Genomic DNA, 20897 nt, shown 5'->3' on the forward strand with positions numbered 1-20897 from the left:
GATGAGGTAATTCTCTTTTAGCCTTCCCTAGTTATATTTTCATTGTGGGTTTTTTGATTATGTTAATTATACCTTATGTCTTTCCTAAAATTGACAAATTTTTAATCTTTTTCAAGAAACAAATTCAAAGCTGTAAAGAAAAGACTATGTCTACTGACTAAAATGTTAATACCCTTTTATGTAACATTCTCTAAAATAAAGTCAGCAAGATGATGGGAACTTTGCTCACTGGAAATGTCATTGGAGACATAATATTGTGATCAAATTTATTTCTTCATAAGGCAAGTCATATAGATCATCACAAATCATGCATTACTTCTCTTTGCCTCGAGTCTGTATCTCAATATATGATTTTCTGGTAAATCTCACTAGCAGAGGAAGGGCTAATAAGTATTAAGGGAATCTTAACTATCTGCATTCATACATCAAACTAGCCCTAACAACTCTCTTTTTGATTGTTTCATTGAATTTATCCAGGAAACTGCTCTTTCTGTGATAAGGGTGATGGAAGTACTGCTGTTTCACTTGCCTTATAAATCAAGATTTGGTAGAGAGACACTATTTTTCTGCACAACAATGTGGCTTCACATGTGGCATCTCCTCCAGTTTTATTTGCTGATTCTTGGGAAAAAACTCATCTCCTTAACAATTAATTCATATATTGCTCATGATACTGCAGATCTTGTAGTAAACAAGTTGACCTTCAAATGTTGAAGGCTTCCTCAACAATCTCTTCTCTCTCTCCATCTTGACCAATACTCATTCTGAATCACAATGCTTCAATTGTTGTGGCTAAAGTTCCTCTGATTAAAAAAAGTGGTGTGAGACACTTGTACAGTTCACCAACATAAGAAGATTATCTTTTTGTGTTTGTGTGACACAGAGTTTAGGATGGAGGGATTAATGCAAATATAAACAAAGCATTTTCTGTAAGTGGGAAATTATTAGCGGTTTCCTCGTGACCCTTCTTACTTGAAAACTCTTCCATATTATTAAGACTGAAGACAAAACAAAAGCAAAGATCAAAACCTAAACAAGCCCACCCTCTCAATTTGTTTTTGAGCCATTTCATAATTGCTAGCTGGCAGCTTCTGCTGAAAAATGGTGAATACTCTTTGTCTGTACTCTATTTTTCTATGAAAATTGGATACCTTTATAATTATCTGAAGACTTAACCACCTGGAGGCACCTACAAAATTTGTGAGTGTATTATTCCAGTGTAAAACTTCACTGAAACTTAAAGTTCTGCTTCTGCCCTTGGCACCTGGCAGCTTGAAATCTCTCTCATCTCTAAACCCCACTGAGAACTGTAAAGCAGGAATTCCTCAAACCACCTTACTTGAAGGAATCAATCCAGCAAGTGTCACAAGGTGACACATACCTTATGCATTGTGGTCACACTCCAGAGACTGCCAACTCACCTCTGAAAGATGAGTGAGAAATGTGTTTATATGGGGTCTTGAAACACACAGATGTAAACCTTGACTTTAAATCTTGCTTCTAGGTGATTTTTTCCACTTGACAGAAAGACTTCTGTGAGGAAAATTAACACCAGAAAACAGCTTTTGTCAAAATGGTATTTCATATATTATTCCATACATAATTTCCAGTGCTTTATAAGAATATGTATTAAATGTTCGTTATAGCAGGACACATATTGTATTATTTCTGTTAAGGCTGTGAGAACTATAACCCCAGGTTATAGTTTCTAAACCACTCTGAAATACTGAATTCTAGCCTTTGCTAGAGAAAAGGGATAATGAAATGCAGGAAAAGGCTGTTTAGTCTGATTCAACGTCCTTTAGCTCCATTACACGGAAGCCCTTGATGTGCTTTAACCTGAAAAATGCTTCAATAATAGAGTAAAAATGTTGTCAGGTGTAATTAACACTCTTGAATAGGAACAAATGAGGCAATAACTGTTTCGAGGTACAATGGAAATGGACTGATTCAAAGAAGAGAATATTTTGGATATATAAAAAAATCAATTTGTAGCTTTAGAAATTCCAACTAATACTTAAGAAATCAAAAAAAAATAAGGGCTCTTATTGATTACTTACTCAAATCGTTCAATTCCACTGACTTTAAATGGTATCAAAATGGGTAGGTTTTTTTTTTAGGTTTGGGGCAAAATAAACCCTTCATGCTCTGAACTACAGTTGAAAAAAATTCCTCTGTGCAGCAGAGATAGAAGCATAGGCTCTATGTGACGAGTTCAACTCAATTACGCTATAACTGAGTGAAGTCTGCAATGTGGATGAGATCTGTGTGGGGCATTCAGCAGTTCAAGGACTGAACCATCCAATTTACTGAAGATAATGAAATGTGTCATAATCATTCCCACTGCAAATGCTCATGTGGAGAGGATTTTTCCTTGATGACAAACATATAGACTGACAAAGGGAGCAGGTGTGAAATTGACTTAGTTAAAGCAGAGCCTCAAATCTAAGCTAACTTCCCTTTGATATGTCAAACTAGTCTCAGTTCTGCCCTAAAAAATCACACAGTACTTAGGATCACTAATAGTCATCATAATCATACTTAGTCCATGCATAGGACTTTGTCTCTTCAAAGTACGTACACATTTGCATTTCCATCTTATTTGTGTGTGGTCTTGGAATTGATACTCAAGATGAGCATTGAAAATGTACACAGTTTTCCTAGTGAGAGGGCTGCAGTTATTTATCATTTTTTGTTGTGAAAGAAGGGTGAGGAGAGGCTAAGAAGGAAAGATTGGTTTCAGATGGGAACTGACAGTCCTTCCTTTTGTCTGTCATCTCAGCTTCAGCAAGAACAGAAATATCTGGAGTAAATGCTCTTTTCCTTTTAGGAGAAAGGGACATCAGATCCTAGCTCATCCTCCTCCTAATCCTACCATGCATCCCCTAATCCATCCATGCATGATGAGGGGGATAGATAGAGTGATAAAGAGAGGTGGCACAATGCTAGTTACAGAGTTGAACAGGAAACACAGGACTACCTGAATATCAAACATAGAAAAAAAAATCTCAAACAAGCTAAAAGAGGACAGAGAAGACAACTCAAACATTCAAGAACTGTGAGGAAAATTAGGTTTGCCGTTGCACAAAGAAACTTCTGTGTGGGTTGTCTGCTCCTGGCTATGAGACACAGATGTCATACTGAGAAAAAAAGAGGGAGAAATAAGGGGAATAGGGTTGCTCTTACTGAGCAAGATAAACAGACAGTAGGAAAAAATGCTTGTTAATGGAAACCATCCAACAGTAGCAGACATTAATCCACCCTACCAGATGATACCCTACCTCATGTTCCTGTAAAATAAAACCTGGCATAGATAGCATAACACACGGGGCCTTTTTGGTGTTTCCAGATCTTTGGTGTTCAAATTAAATTGCATATTTTTAATTGATGGACAAAAAGAAGCATAAGAGGAAACGTGTATAAGTTATATAAAGTAAAAAAATGAGTTAAAAATTACATGAGGATAGCATAGCTAAGAGAAATAAGAAAAAGGCTAAAAGAAATTTAAAAAGTAATCTCAAGATAAGCAGAATTATAGAAAAAATAAAAATTTGTAATAGGAAAGAGATGGGAAAGTTAGAAACAAGTTAAAGAGCAGTCATCTTGATCTCTAATCTATAAACATTCAGAAAAAAAGGGCAAGAAAATGGGAAAATAGAACAAGTGGCATACAATCAATAATATTAGATCATTATTATTTTTATATACTTCTTCAGTATTATATATTTATTTTCAATACAGGTCTTGGAAAAGGTTTCCACTCTATAATGTATTTTGAACAGTTTTAGTCTCACAGAATCATATTTGACTGGGTCTGAATACAGGAGAATGCCGTGAAAGTCTCACACTTACAGACAGTGCCTTTTTCCACCAAAGAAGCTCCTAAACACTCCTATAAGAAGTAATAGACCATATTTTACACAAGAAGTTAATGAAATATGTGACAAAAATGTCTAGATCTAAACAGTTGTGATTTTTCCTTGTTACTGATTTTTCACTGTGAAAATTCAAATCTGAATTATGTTCACTGAGATACAGAGATGCAGAACAAATAAGTAGAATCGAAGTGTAACGATACAGAATATAAATACACCAACCTGTGATGTTTTATCTGTCTTACATTGCTCTGATGAAGGTATTTCTGCATTTCTAAAGTATTTTATACAGGATGAATGATGAGATTTCTGGAGAAAGTTTATCAATATTTTTTTCTTATGTCTTCAGTGTACCAAAATATTTGTAGCTTAACCTATAATATTTCATATGAGGGTTTTTTGTACTTGAACATGTTATATTTATATCCTGAGGAAGGATGGAGATTCACCTCAAACTGTTATTGAGGCAACCAATTTGTATGTGATAAGTTGATGTAACCAAGTAACACAGCTACTGACGGGCAGGGTTTTTCTTTTTTTCATCCTGTACTGGTTTTGGCTGGGATAGAGTAAAGTTTACTCATAGTAGCTTGTACAGGGCTATGTTTTGGATTTCTGATGAAAATAGCATTGATCACACTGTTGCACATTAGTGGGTCTTTAGACAAATTTGTTAGAGAAGCTCTCCCATTGAAGCAGGAAGTGCAGAAAGGACCCCCATTACCTTCTAAACTCCTTCTCAGAGAGGAGACTAGGTGCAGCTAGATCCGGTCTTAGCTCCAGACTTCAATGTTTAAGTGTAACTTTTTCCCACAGGATAAAAGATGGTAAAGCTGGAATACTAATATAAAATGAATTAATTATTATTACAGATGATTAGAAAAAAGATAATAATCAGAACTATTTACTACAAAATATAAAAGCTGAAACTACAGTAGTGTATAGTATAGTGCACTGTATCAAAGCAATTATATTAAAGCTAGCAAAAAGCCCATAGTTATTAAGTAGAGATTTGATGTAACTCACCATACCAATGTTCATGGGCAGATCTCTTTCTCTTGGCGTCCAGCAGTATCCTTGAAGTGGCATCCCCACTTCAAGGGAGAATCTCCACACACTCCAAGAAGAGTGTGTTAGAAGAATCTGATTGCATGAAAGTGGACTGGAATTTTATAGTATAAAGAGGTTGACTGTCAGGTCTAAACAAAAAGTGTCTCCAGGTCAGTTTAGCAGCTTATCTGCCAAATCTTTGCCTCACTATCAGGATGTTAATTTAGAGTTGATGTGCCAGACTGGTTTTAGCATCATCATGGCTAGGCTTCCCAAAGGAAGATTTGAGGAGGACTCTACCCACGTTTGTTACAAGCACGCTGGTGGCTAAAAAGACCAATACGAGACAGGCATGTCCGGATGCAAAAGGCACAGCAGAAAGACTCCTTAGGTGGTATATTCTGCAGGGCATGAATCTTTCTGTGTTGTCTTTTCTCCTTAGGAGTAATCCTGCGTGCTTTCTCAAAAGCATCAGCAGCGTTTAGACACACTATCTATAACCCTAGTTTTAGCATAATTCAATACCAAAAGCAGCACCTGTCACGCCTCTCAGCCCATCACTGACAGCTTGCAAAATAAGGCATTGTTCGAGTTGTTTGACCACAGTCCAAGGGCAGAGTATCCTGCTACAGACAATGATGATGTAGTTACTGCTGAGCAGTGTTCACACTGTGTGGAGGCCTTTTCTGTGACTCGCACCATCCCACCTACATTTATCTATTCATTTATCTATTTATTTAAATATTTATTGGCCATTGAAGTATGAACGTGGAATGCCAGATTTTGAAATCAGTTCTGAATAGACTTGCCAAGGCAAGGGGATAAAAAACGTTGTCTGCCACCATCAGAGCAAATATGCATCAGCTTAAGTACAGCAGAGATACATCTCAGCAATTATAGCAACAAGGCCTACTGCACTAAGAGATGACCAAGTGGGAGAAGGCCTTATTATAAACACAAGCAACATGGTTGTAGTTGTATCAGGTAGCAGCAACACAAACTGCTGATAGGTCTCATCCCTCTGTTCAACAGAGAGGACCCCATCTGTAAGGACAGTGGAGGTAGCTGGTAGCCTGGGGACTACTCGCACTGCAGCTGACTGTATCTCCAGCAACAGGGTTTGAGACACTGAGCTCACTTACCTCTCCCACACAGGAATATTTTCACAATTGCCTTCGAAGTGTCCCCAGAAATGTTCCCTGGGAAGGTTAGACTGAATGGAAAAGCTGTTTCAGCTCCCACCTTGCCTGAGGAGGATGTACCGCTCAGTCACAGAGAATTACCATGTCTGCCTTTGACCCCTTTTGTTCATCACCTCCCCTACATGCTCCTCTGCTGCTCTCATTGTCATGGTTCTTAGAGAGAATTAGGTATCATATTTACCTTTCAGGTGTTTTTGTAAACTCTTATGGGCAGAAAAATCCCCTTTTGCTTGTACTGTACGGGTGGCACCTATGTTATAACTGCATGACACATTGCAAATAAGTGCTAAATGCCTCAGGTTTTTGACATAGAATAAAACTGCTAAATATTAATAAAACAAAAAGACAGTAATCTCTTTACATATAAGACACATAAAAAAATAATCACAAACAATGAAATCCTTAATCCAGTTTGATAGTTTTCAGACATTTAAAAATGCATTAAGGAATGTCATACAGTAAAGTTTATGGTCAGTCTTGAACTCATAAATCAATCTGTTGGAAACTCTTCATACAATGTCTGTATCGACTCTAGGGGATTTTACAAAATAATAGAAGCAGTTTAAATAAATGACTTTCCAAAAAACAGTTATGTTTCACATATGAGAGCTAAATGAATGTAACTACAACATGTGAATTATTTTTCTTGTTTTTCAAAAAAGTCATACAGGATGCTATCTGCTTAGCTATTGACAGCTTGCCAAAACTAAAAATAAACAAACTAAAAGAAATCCAGTTGTTACCTCACTTCTTAACATTTTCTCATGTGGTAGAGGCAAAGTCACTTCAGCATTTCATTTTATAGCCGTCTTTGTTTAAAGACAGACCTCAATTGCTGGAAAGGTACCATTACAGCCAATGTAGTTGAGATCGGTCTATAGTGTATGTTGAGTCTAGGGTAATCTGCAAAGACAAATCATGTGTTTTCTCCTTCTCCTTCTCTAAGTTGTTCAGCATGATACTCATGAGAAGATGATCACAAACTTCATTCTTAATAATTGACCAAAATCATGCACTGTTCACAGGAACCCTCAATATCTTCACTTATTTTACCACAGTAGCTAGCGTCTTGAATTATATTTCTCCGAAAGTATTAAATGTATATGTGAGGAAGAGCGGAGGTGGGGGGAAAGAGTTTGGATTGGTGAAGGGAAGAAGTGACTAAGAATCACTTTAACCTAGGGAATAATGAGGTCATATAAAACACAAGTGCTCTTATGTATTCCTGTGTATTCAAATATGTGTGAATACATGACATTCAAAATAGTGCTTCTGATCATAATATTTCAAAATAAAAACATAATGAAGAGGCAAAGAGCAACCTAATATAGAATCAAAGACCTTGAAATATTGAGTTAAACCAACCACAGAAAAATCAAATCAATTCAAAGCCTTGAGGTAACTTGCATCTCTAATATACTGCATGTGCAAGAAAACACTCTGTCTCTGGAGTCTCTTTTCTCTTTGGAATGATTCTGCTATTATTATTTATTTGGTTTTTTTCTAATATTTCTCTAGGCAATGATATCAGTGGTATATTTTTTTTCTCAGATAAGTCAATTCATTTCAGATTTTACCCCTAGAGGACTTTAAGAAATCCCATGAATACATCGAAAAGAGGTTTCAGTAAAAAATCAAACCCTGCATTTTAAAAACAAAAAAAAAATAAATAAAAAATTCGAGGAAGTAATTGAAATAGGAAGTACAACACCTCCCCACAAACATGACACCTTTAGATTTGTTTAAAAATTGTACTTCAATCTCTACTCTTAGCAGATAAGATGAGCTGAAATTCACTGAAGCCATCTCAGAACAAAAAGACAACTCAGATTTTTTATACTAACAAAAATTGCTGGTGGGCTTTATACCAGAGTTTTTCTTTACTGTCTTGAAGAGAACTCAAACATGAAGCTGTATGTCAGACAAGGATTTTCTTCATGATAAGTAGCCAAAATCCTCTGTAGCAGCTAAAGGGACTTATGAAGAGAACAGACAAGTCTATATGGATAAAAACACCTCAGATTTCATCTTTAAATTTCCTTTTGCTTTCTTTTAGAAACGTAACAACTATCCTGACTAGCAGTGCTAAAGAACCATTCCATGATATTTTTTTTCCCCATATACAAAATTGGATACTCTATAACAGTTGGCCTCTTCCCAAGAAAGTATCTAAAATTGTTCTGATGGTTCATTTGTTTCCATTTTCAAGAGCTACATAAGGCCCGCTATAAGGTCTGGGACAGAGCTTTTTGGAATCAATGGGAAAGTTCCATTTTTTTTCAGTTTTGTGTCATGTCCTGAGATAGGATGGACCCCTGAGCAGGCAATCTGGTAATTTCTATCCTTTTGTAAAATTGAAAACTTATGAACCATTAGTTCCCTAATGTCCATAATCCAGAAACATACATTTTGGTCTCAATAAATCTCCTTAATCTTAAGAAGAGGCTTCATCTTGATAAAAACAATTCTATTAAAATTGACAATGTGCCTGATTTAAAGTTTGCTTGTACCTGCAATAGATTGAGATAAGAATGAGCATGTTTTTGTTCATATTTCAAGGTATATAGTAATTTGTAATTGCATTTGCATAATCTAATTGATAACCCAAATCATTCTGCTTGAAAGTGTTCAGCAGATCACTTTGCTTTTGAGTTCTGATAACTCTTTTATGGATCAGAAGTTCAGAACAATGCTACAAAAACTTTGAAGTCTCTTTCTGAGCTTAGGCATTTTTTATGCCAGCTGACTTTCTGGAGTTTAACCAGTGATCTGTAAAGTAAGCAATTTTCCTGGCAGCTTCCCTTCCAGATCTGATAACAGTAAACAATGAAAATAGAATAAAATCATAGACAACAGACACTTACTAGCTAACTACACAAACAAATAAATAGTAATTTTTCATTTTTCAGTCCAGGCTTATTCTATATTCCATGTATTTTTCTTTTCATATAGTTCAGAAATAAAGCTAAAAAATAAACTTTGGTATCAGTGTACACTGTTCTAAATACAAATAATGAGAACTAGATCACATCAAGTGATCAAAAGTGATAGGCTAAGAAATGAAGAAACACATAGGAAAGTCTGTTAGGTGTGCCATTTTCTCTCCTACTCTCAAGTATACCTCTCTGAAGCACACTCAGATTTCTACAAGGGCCTTTGCCATACTGAGAAGGAAGGTTAGCTTAAGTCATGTCATCGCCAAAGTGAAGCAATTTGTTGAAGTTGTGTCTATTTTACAGGCTGTCCTGTGTTGGAATGTGTATTATCCCTGTACTCTACTCTGACTCCATAGATCAAACAAGGGCTCCTCCATAGAGCTACAAGGGCCACAGAGGGGCAGAAGTGCAATAGCCTTTCCTCTGGACTGTAAAGTAATGCTAGAGGAGTGTAAGATGGCATCAGAGTGGTGAGTTTTCTTGGCATCCTCTCTGCTGCTGAGACTCATATCAAAGCCTCCCACAACAGTATGGGTGAGAAGGGTGAAATCAGAGACACAGGTATTCACTCTGATTCTTATCTTACTTTCGTCTCCACTTTGGCTCTGAAAAGCTATCCACAAAGCTAACACTTGTGTCAAGATGTACAAAGAGCCATTCCCTTCTTTTCCTTATCTCAGGCAGAGAAGTCTGTCTCAGGGTCAGGAGCTTTATGTGCTGAAAATATTCTTGGGCTGAGCAACACTAAAGATTTTCCCTTCCAGAGGGAGGATAATGCACAATCAGTCAGCTGCAGCCAGATTACATTGCAGGTTATTGATACAAGGTGCTACAACTGAGACTAGAAAATTTATGGTTCAAAAAACCATAGATTTATCTTTAGTGTCTAGGGAAAGAATCATACTATGAAATGGAAAAAAAACTCAAAACATAATTATATTGATTTTTTTTTTTTACATTGAGTTTGTTTTGAAAAATTGTTTTCATGACTCTTGATGTAGCTATTATGTTGCTAATATTTTCTGTATATGACTGTGATTTAATTATGATTTAATTAATATGTGATTAACTATGTTCTGTGCAATACTCCTAGATCATGTTTTCGTGTAAAGGATATGGTACTTATGAGGGCTTTTTTTAATATTAGCATTACTTAGGCTAACTGATCAGAATGTCTGACAGGGTCAAGTTTTACCTAGTGATCTGATATGAAGTATGAAAGAAGGTTCTTCAAGTTTTCCTAATTTGTCTTTGGTATCTGGAACTTTGGTCTAATTCCTATCGTTCTCTGGATATTTCACTATGACATTGCTGGAAAATGGAAAAAATGCCATGCATAATCATGGAAAGTAACGTTAACTTAGAAATTTTCTATAGTTTTTCATTATCTTGTTGTAAAGATCATTAAGCATCAGAAACCACAGAAAACTATGAGACCAATGTAATTCAATATTTTCAATGATATAGGATGGTGAAATATATTGATAAGACAAAGATGGAAAATATCAGTACAAGGAACATGGAAAAATCGTATAGAAAGATTCAAAAGACATTGATACATGAACCATATTAAAAACGATGGGGTAAGATCAAGTAGTCCAAAGTGCAAAATAATTAAACTTGGATAATATTTGGATTAACTTCTATAAACTGAAAGCAAATAACAGATAGAAAAAAACTGACTGAATTATGTTACTATTGAAGATGTAGTCAGGTTGGAGAGGTTTCAAGAAGGAACACAAAGATTATTGAAGAGCCACAAAGATCACCAAAGAACAAGCATGCTTGTCATACGAGGAAAGGCTGAGACAATTAAGTTTGTTCAGCTTGAGAAAATAAAGCCTAGAAGAGATCTTATAATCATGTTCTAGTATTTAAAGGGCAGCTACAAAGACGGTGGAGATTCTCTTTTTACAAGGAGTCACATGGAAAAGGCAAGGGGTATTGGGTACAAGTTACTGCTGTGGAGATTCCAGTTGAACACAAGAGGAAAATTTTTCACCATTAGAACAATCAGCCATTGGAATAATCTCCCCATGGAAGTGGTGGATTCTCCAACCTTACACAATTTCAGCTGGACAGGATGCTGGGGCAGTTTGTCTAGACCATGTTTTTGTCAAGAAAAGTTAAACCAGATGATCCTTGAAGTCCCCTTCCAACCTGGTATTTTTGATTCTATGAATCAAACAAGATTATGGAGAAGTAATCATGCTCATACAAACATTAAAATTAATAGCAGAGTTAGAAGGATATTAGGAAAACCATCTGTAGAAAATTATATATGGTGCTACACCAAGTAGGAAGGTAAACTCCTGGAATCTTTTCCTAATCCACTTTCTATGAGTCAGTAGTCCTGGTGAGAATTATTTAAAAATACTGAGTCCAACTTTTAAAACTGAAATTTAGAAAACTGGAAGTTTAACCTCAAGAAAAAAAAAGGAGTCTTAATATGACCTCTCATATGGGACACTTGTTCTATAACAGAAACGGAAGTTCGGCAAAATGTAAATCAAGAAAGGATTTTGTTGCTCTTTGCAAAGAAACAGGAAGTGGAAAAACACCAAAGACGTATCTAACTGAGATTTGAGGTTTATTTTTAAGCATAAACTTTTAACAATAGGCTGAGAAGCAGCAGGTGTCAAAGCAATGAGGTTGTGGAAGATTAAGAATTATGATATACAAAAAATGAGAAATTTTGTAACAGAGGTTGGTACTTGCAAGGAAAGGATGGCACAGTATGATCATCCACAGAATCAATTTAATGGAGGTGGTAAATCAACTCATGCTGAAACAGAGTCCTTTAAACTTTATTGCCAACTTTATTTGTAAGTAAGCAGATCACAATATAAGCATCATATTCAGATTCTTATATCTATACTTTAAGGAGGGACTGAATCACTTTTCTAAAGTGAAAAATTTGAATTCAGAAAAACATTTATCTTGAATGAACAGAAATTTTTTTTCAGCAGTGACAAGAGTTAAATTTTCTTTAAATCTCTGTTTAATGTTCTCTGAAGTTCAAGTTGTGCTGAGCAGCAGAGGAGCTGATATTATTATTTAATCAACTAAAATATTTAATCATTTTAATAGAGAATTTTGAATTTATTAGTGTGTTGCAGCAATACTTTCTTTGTAAATGTATCCTTGTAATATTTCCAAGACAACTAGATCTTTACCAATTTTGGGGGATTCTTCTTGTCGTATATATCTGTTACTGTTTTCCGGTAGAATGACTGTCCCTGTCAGTTCAGTTTGCTGGTTTTTGTCAATTAATCTTATCAGTTAAAAGAGAATTAGAAGAAAACTTGCACATTTCGGAACATATTTTGGAACAATTCTGATTTCAGATACTAAGCTAAAAAAAATACAAACTGCAAAAAATATGCTGATTCACAGCTTCGTAAAGTACCAAACAGATTTTATTGTGCTTTTCTGAAAAGTAGGAAAGCTTCTGTATATAGTCATACATAGGAATGCACACATAGCCCAAGTTACTACTACTTCTCAAAAGAAGAGTGTGTTCAATAATAATGGATGTGCCCATTTTGCTTAATATGAAACACATTTGTTGAAACTGAATGTGAAAACCATAACTGCTGGGTTCTGAAAAGATTGTAAAATAGAACTAGAAAGTAATGGAGGGGAGGGCTAAAAAAAAAAGTAGATAAAAAATCAGAACATTTGGAACAGAAAATAGCAAAGCAAAGAAACATAGAAGAATTGTGGGGAAAAGGCATTAGGCAAGGAGAGAGCTCTGACAAAACTGTCTATATTGCACATGCAAGTTAGATTCTGATTATGCCTTAGAGACCTAAACTCTAAATATCCATATACTGTACTACATATCCGACAACCTTCACCATCTTCTCTCTTGTTTCTGTCTTTGTTGAATCCTTGGGAATTTTAACCTTATCATTAGAGTTTCAAATATATGTTCCTATTTCTGAAATGCGAAACACTGGGGAAAAAAAAAAACACACACACAGACACAAAAAAAATCAATAAACATTAGACAGTCTCTTTTATTATGCTAAAAGACAGGTTTTCTAAACTACTTTGTACTGCAAGATCATTTCAAGGTACCATACATCTTCATCTGTCACAAATTGGCATAGCTATTATGGAAGCAAAGGAGATATGATTTGCAACGATGAAAATCTGGCCCTATGAAGTTCATAGATTCTACTTCCCCCTGAATAATATTTGAAAAAAGGAAACTCTTTATTATTATGGACATCCGATGACCTCACTATCCAATTACATTGCTTTTGTGCTTTTCTATCCTCTTGTCTTACTCTTCTTCCTTTTACTTCTGCAGATTAGTTGTCATCTAACTCCCTTCAAGGAAACAAAGAATTTGAAGACTGGCCACTAACTACATCGGTGTGGTGGGTTGACCTTGGCTGGCTGCCAAACAGCCACTCAGGTGCTCTCTTGTTCTTCAGTAGGACAGGTAGAAAAATAACACAAAGAACCTTGTGAGTTGAGGTAAATACAGGGAGATCATTTAGTAATTACCATTTCACAGACAAATCAAAATCCATTTAGGGGAAATTTATTTAAATTTTTGCTAATTAAAATACATTCAAATGACGAGAAAAAAACCTAAAGCACCACCTCACCCTTTCTCCCAGGTCTGACTTAACTCCTTCATTCTTGATTCCTCTACCTCATGGCCAAATGGAGCAGGGTGATGGGAAATGGGGGTAGTGGTCAGTCCATAACAGTTCTTCTCTGCTGTTCCTTCCCTCTCACTCTTTTCCCCCATTCCATCACGGGTCCTTCCCATGGGATGTAGGCATGGACTCTCTGCAGACTGCAGCTTCCTTCAGAAAATATCCACCTGCTCCAGCATGGGGTCCTTCACGGCTTGCAGTGTGGATATCTGCTCCAGTTTCTGCTCTGCTCTAACCCCTGGACCACCTCCTCCCTCTCTGCCTCTCACCTTGCTGTCTGCAGGGCTATTTCTTGCCCTTTTCTTTCTCACTCCTCTCTCAGCTCCCATGCAGTGTTTTGCCCTTTCTTAATTATAGTTGGCTGAGGGTCTCAGCTGTGCCCTGCAGTGGGTCCACTGGAGCCAGCTGGAACCAACTGCATCCAGCACAGGAAAGTGCCCCCTCTTTAGCCATCTCACTGCCAAGGCATTTCCACCTACACCCATTACACTAGGTAAAACGTGGGGAGAGGTACAGCAAAAATACTGATGCCAGGATGTTTTCTTGGCCTAGTTCTTTGCCTCAGACCTTTTCTAGCTCTCATGAGTACATTCCCTTTCTCTACCTCACACAGAGACAAGTTATGAATCTAATTTTTAACCAGATTGTCATTTCTTTAGCTGATAACAAGAAACTGAAGATCAGTTAGAAGCCTTATGTTTTAAACATCACATTTCTTGGCAGAGCAACCAGGATACTATAAAACTGAAGATATTCCAATATTTAGGAATTAGTGCTGCTGAAATTATAGTCAGAAAAGTGCCAGTAAATTAGTGTAATTAGTTCTGAGAAACTTCTCTGACCTATTTCAAACCATCTATTCATCTCCATTCAAACTTTTTTGGAAGAGTCACCATGAATTTTTCTTCTTAATGTCAGTGAGCAAGAGAACTGTCTCTTTGGTTAATTAAAATAAAATCAAAGGAAGACTTAGCAGATAGGAAAAATCCAGGATGAACTTTTATGTTTCCCTAACTTGCATGCATAAATCATTTCTGGAAATGGCCGTAATTTCCGTAAGACACTACCACTGATAAAATCAAGTGTCAGGGTTTTGGTTTTCTTTGGTCTCTTTCTTTTACCTTTTCATATGGAGAAGTGTACATTTCCAATGTATAATCCATTCAATTATCATGTCTTCAGACTTTCCCAGTCCTGAAGTGGCTAAAATATACTAAATAACAAACAAGACATCTTTCATCTTCTACTATACTTTTCCTGTTAGGTAGAGAAAGAGGGGTAAAAAAAGTTTTAACAAACCTTTTTTTTTAACAAAAAAAAAGTGATATTTGCTAGGAAGATCACATTAAGTTGAATATGTCTCTGCTAGTGTTGAACCATGATCCATAGCTTGCAGTCAAGGCCAGGCTTGGGCATATAGCTTATAAGAGAAAAAAATTCAACACAATTGTGGGATTCAGGAGGAGCTTAGACAGCACCGATGAAGACCAAACTTTCCAGTTCAAACACTGTGCTGCACAGTCCAGCAGCAGCAGCCTCAAATTTAGCTTTTTCTCATAACACACTTAAATACTGCCAGAGCGAGTCTATGATAAAGATATTCCTTCATCAGGAACTATATTGATAGGATATGGAGCAATGGTTTCAAACCGAAAGAGAGGAAATTTAGGTTAGATATAGGGAAATTCTTTACTGTGAGAGTGGTGAGGCAGTGGAACAGGTTTCCCAGAGAAGCTGTGGATGCTCCATCCCTAGCAAAGTTCAGTGGGGCTTTGAGCAAGCTGATCTAGTGAGAGGTGGGTGCCAGCCTGTGGCATGAGGGTTGGAACTGGATGATCTTTAAGGTCCCTTGCAATCCAAATAATTCTGATTTTATGATTGTATAGAAACCGCATGAGTTATGAGGCATTGTATGCTGAAGACTAATCTTCAGTCTGCTATATAATTGGCAGAATAGGTGTTTTTGAGAACTAAAACTGAAAATATCGAGGTCTTATGAATCTAACAAGGTAGTCAGCATTCAAAAATGACAAGAAAGAAGAAAGAGGTTGTGCATGGACAAAATGGTAGTGATATAGCAGCTCAATGTCTATTCTGGACAAAGAACAGTGAAAAAGGATTCTCTCATGGAAATAAAATGGGGTTTCATACCAAAGCATCATCATTTTACCTTAAAAAATTTGCCACCCTCAGAGAAGCATAAGCCTTCTTTGAAGATTTCATATCCAAGTGCAGTTTTTCATTAAAAATTTCACCTATTAATAATCATCATTTTACACAATTTCAAAACCCCCTTTTCAATATTAGAAATAAGTGAACCAGATGAGCCCTGCTCACACAAAGAAATTTGAAAAATCCCTGTTACTACACAAAGGTACACAGCATAGTGAGAAAGCCTATGTTTGAGGAGCACATTGCCCTGCTGGGAAGCAGCTGTACTAGACTTTGTAGCTTCTGTCATGGAATATGAATATGGTAAGCTATGGGGCGTCTATTATTAGTGCCTCAGCACCTTGTAGGATTCCATGTTACATAGACATGATATGAACAGAAAACCTTGTGATAACATTGGTAGCATGTATCAAATGTTTTATATCATCAACATTCTCCTATAACAGGCATAATACAGTATTCACATCATCTCATAGTGCATTATGCAATATAACCTTCCTATTATGTCAGCTGGTGATTCATCCATCTTATGTTACAGATAGTGGCAGCTGGTAAGAAATAAAGTATTAATGAGCTTTCTCTAAACTGTTTTCAACCTGCAAAAACATGGCTGAACAAAAATAAGAATTTTTATTTATATATGAAAGGGAAAAAGTTGCGCATCACCACACCTGAGGGCTGACAAAATACTTCTTGAAGCTAGTCCGTGGTTTTCAGTATTTTTAATTCATAATGTGTGTCTTAAAATATTTTCTTTAGGTTTTTTGTTTTATTGTTTGGGTTTTTTTGTGATACCCTGCACCAAATTGAATTACCATAAGACAGTTAAAATTGCCTAATTTTATTTGCTTCAGAGAAGAATAAACACTAGAATATAAAGAAAGCAGTCAAAACCAGCCCTGATTTCTGTTGAAGTCATTGATACAATTCCATTTAAGGAGAGCCTTGACCCACATAATATAAACTATGCATTCTCCTAAAGCATGCACATCTTATTGGACTGCACCACAGTAGTGTGTACTAAACTATTAGAATATCAGTAATTTGTAGTAAACATAGGCCATCTATTGGAGTGATGGAACATGAGGAAAGGCTGAGAAAACAGGGTTTATTCAGCCTGGAAAAGAGAAGGCTTCAGACTGACCTAATTGCAGCCTTCCAGTACCTGAAGTGAGCTTATAAGAAAAGAGAGAGACTATTTACAAGGGCATGTAGTGACAAGACAAGGGGGAATGACTTCAAACTAAAAGAGAGCAGGTTTAGATTATATATAAGGGAAAAAAAATTTAACCATGAGAGTGGTAAGTCACTGGAACAGGTTGTCCAGAGAAGCTGTGGATGCCCCATCCCTGGAGGTGTTCAAGACCGAGTTGGATGGGGCTTTGAGCAACCTTGACCTAGTGAAAGCTGTCCCTGCCCATGGCAGAGGGGTTGGAACTAGATGATCTTTCAGGTCCTTCAAACCCAAACCATTCTATGATCCTATAGTTTCCTCACTGTCACAGGAAGAATAATTTAGGAGAATGGTACATTAAATTGCCTACAAGGTGATACCTACTTCAAGCTATTCTGTACAAACTTACTTGATACTGCTGACAATGTGATAGGATTGGGATCAGCCCAGATGACCTCTTGAGGGTCCATCTACTATTATTTCTATGGTAACAAAGAAAAAGTAAATTTAATTATTTGATATTTTCACAGATTGTTTTTTGCTTTATGCTTAAACAAAAAAACAAAAAAACCAAACCAACCAACCAACCAAAAAAAACCAAACCAAACAAACAAAAACCAAACAAAAAACCCAACAACAGCAACAGCAAAACCCACATAAAAAACAAAACCAAAAAAACAAACAAACCAATCAAAAAATTCACCAAATACCTTTTACTGCTCATGAAAATGTCAGTCCAGTCTCAGTGCTGGCTATAAGCTAGTCTGCACTGGTGCTGCACTGGTGTAGCCTCACCTTGAATATTGCGTGTAATTTTGGTCACTGCAATATAGGAAAGTTATTAAGTTCTTAGAGAACATCCAAGGGAGGGCAACGAAGATTGTGAAGGATGTTGAGCAGAAATTGTATAAGGGGTGGCTGAGGTCACTTGGCCTGTTCAGCTTGGGGAAGAGGAGAGTGAGGGGAGATCTCATTGCAGTCTACAACTTCCTCATGAGGGGAAGAGGAGGGTCAGACACTGATCTCTTCTCTGTGGTGACCAGTGACAGAACTCAAGGGAATGGCCTGAAGTTGTGTCAGGAGAGGTTTAGGCTGGATTTTAGAAAAAGGTTTTTCACCCAGATAGTCGGTTGCTGGAACAGGCTCCCCAGGGAAGTGATCACAGCACCAAGCCTAATATAGTTCAAGAAGCATTTAGAGATACTCTCAGGCACATGGGGTGACTCTTAGGGATGGTCCTGTGCAGGGCCAGGAGCTGGACTCAGTGATCCTCATGAATCCCTTCCAACTCATATTCTGTGATTCTGTCATTCTGTAATTCTATGATTCTGTGATTCTGTGATGATTTCTGTTAGTTCTTGTTAAGCATTAACTCCATAAATTCTGTATTTAGCAACACATAATTAAATATAATTCTTCCTAGTGGTGCTACTTGCTCTCTCATATAGCTGTCAACTTGTTTTCCAACATCAGCTATACATTAGGCAGTGTGTAATCATGACATAAACTAAACAGAAAAACATGAGAAAGCCAGACTGATTACCTGAATTTACAGTCTTTGTGTTCTGGTAGACTCTTGCAGGTAATAGGATAGCTACATTTTCTGTAAATTTTCTACGGAAAAAATTTTCTACGGGCTTTGCTTTGAAATCTGTATTAAATTTGCTACCTATACCAGACAAAATTCATATTAACACCTTTCTAAAGATACATAGAATTTAACTGTTGGTATTACACCATATACTGAACTGTTCTTTAATTACTTTAAATGTTTGGAATTAAAAATTATATTTTTAATAATCTTAGTTTTTTATTTTCTAGAATAAAAGCTGAAGTGCCTTCCTTACTTCATTGAATAATTAAAGTTTTCTGCTTCATGTCACCATGCACTTTGCTGTTGAAAGCTAACTTAGATCCTAAATAATTTTGGACAAAAAATAGTATGACATTTGATTCTCCTTTACAATGAGAATTATATATTTTACCTAAGATATCAAATCGTTAATTTTTCTTTTGCATGTACACAGAGAATATATCAATATTTGACAGGAAAGTTGCAAATCCTTATTGCTTGAAAAAATGTATATACTGACAAGTTTTTCAGCTGGCGTAAATCACTGCCTTTATGCAACCCATGCAGTTTCTGTGTTATCACCCAAACTACTTTTCCTAACCTTTCCTTGTTTTATCCCTGCATGGTGTATGTGTTAATATGAATCAAGTGCAGACCCTGAAAAAGAACCTGGTACAGCCAATTAGAAAAAAAGAGCACTAGAAATTGATTATGGTGTGTTTTGGATCAGGCACTATAATAACTTTCCCTTCAAACCTCATTATTAATTTCCTTTCTTAGGTCTGTTCTGTCTGCTTCTGCTGCTGCCAGTACAAAATGTCACACTCCCAAAGATGTGCAGCCATTTTAAAACTTTCTGTCACACACCTTCAACCCAACACATCATGTTTTTTAAGATAACTATGTTTGTCTTCCACTAATGATGGATTATACTTTTATCTGGTGTAATGCTATTTTGGGTCACAAGCCTTTCTTTAAATCGAACATGCTTGAGCTGTAGGTAGAGTCAGGAAATGCATTTTATACAAAAACACCCTGAACTTGAATGCCAAGTCCTTCACAAAATCTTCTCTTTTGTGCTCAACATTACATTTATCAGTGTCCATGTTTAATATAAATATATAAATGTATAAAAATAATATATTAAAATTTTGTTGTTAAAGAATATACATAACATTTAAGAAATTCTTTAACAGAACTGAATTTCTCTTACTTCTGTGAATTCTCTTTATTTAGCTTTAAAAAAAATAAAAAATAAAAAAAAGGGGAAAAAATCCAGTCAAGAAAAGAAAGACTTCTAATCTGTAATGGAAGGAAAAAAAAAAAAGCTCTAATAATTATTTTTAAATCATACAAGTATACATATATATGTATATATTTTTTAATATATATAAACACGGTTATTCCTGTGTAATTTCTTAGAGCTCTTCAGGTCCCATAACTATGGAGTAACTGTGGACTTGCCCAGATTAAAAAAAAGTAAAGTGCAGTAGGTAGAGAACATATAGCACAGAAGCTACTTTGAGCTAATTGACTATGTTCATTATTTTAGTGTGAAAAAAATAGCGTATTTGTAAAACTAACTGACTTTAAAGTGATTTATTCAATATGTGCTTGATATTTCCACACTGGAAATGAGCCCCCATTAGCAATAACACATCAATTTAGCTGTACAGGCAAATTCTCTGAGGATATGTGAAATTAGAAGTTTAAATTATATGAGTTACTTACAAATTGAGGTCATGTACCCTCTAAACAATGGGGAGTGCGCTTAAATTTCTTCCTTCCACTAGATGTCTTAGGTTTCTACAGCTTTCCTCATCTTTTTTTTTGCCACTATAGCATTGTCTATATTCTTTATATATATGCAATCTCTCCTTATATGTATGTGTGTGTGTGTGTGTGTGTTTATATATTCCTACTGAGTTTTGAGATTTTAGCTGCAACCACATGTGCTTAAATGAAGATGTATTTAAGTTGATGTATCCACTGTTGTATCAGCCAGGGAACTCCAGGAACACCTTTTTCTGGGAGAGGTCACCTTCTATCTCAATCTGATGACAGCTGTTACTCCAGTTTCTTCAGTGTGTCAGATTTTTTATTTTAAAGATCCAGGGATATTTTTGTAAGCCAGTTATTCCTTTCTTCCCCACTGTCTCTTAGGCATTTCCTATGTTTTTTATTTTATTTAATTTTATTTTAGTAAAATGAGGCTGTGACCACTCAAATCTTATTCCAG

General features: G+C 36.0%; 2 long non-coding RNA genes across 5 annotated transcripts in view; one reads left to right on the forward strand and one right to left on the reverse strand.

Annotated features, from left to right (window-relative positions):
- Nucleotides 1-298: 298 nt before the first annotated feature.
- Nucleotides 299-5627, reverse strand: LOC108499533. 2 transcript variants are annotated; one of them, XR_001875569.1, is made up of 3 exons: nucleotides 5463-5627; nucleotides 1382-1423; nucleotides 299-803 (listed from the first exon to the last, which is right to left on the reverse strand). It is a non-coding gene; the product is annotated as an uncharacterized LOC108499533 (long non-coding RNA). The 2 variants fall into 2 exon arrangements; XR_001875568.1 differs by having other exon boundaries at nucleotides 1422-1533.
- Nucleotides 5628-9371: 3744 nt separating this feature from the next.
- Nucleotides 9372-20897, forward strand: part of LOC108499532 — a 30479-nt gene continuing 18953 nt past the window's right edge. For 2 of the 3 annotated variants that reach the window (XR_001875567.1, XR_001875566.1), the window contains exons 1-2: nucleotides 9372-9533; nucleotides 13382-13489. This is a non-coding gene — a long non-coding RNA (uncharacterized LOC108499532). Of the gene's footprint in view, nucleotides 9534-13381; nucleotides 13552-20897 lie in introns of all 3 variants that reach the window. The other variant, XR_001875565.1, reaches the window with a different exon arrangement.

Source organism: Lepidothrix coronata, unplaced genomic scaffold, assembly GCF_001604755.1.
Source record: "Lepidothrix coronata isolate B3197 unplaced genomic scaffold, Lepidothrix_coronata-1.0 Scaffold75, whole genome shotgun sequence".
NCBI classification, from domain to species: Eukaryota; Metazoa; Chordata; class Aves; order Passeriformes; family Pipridae; genus Lepidothrix; species Lepidothrix coronata.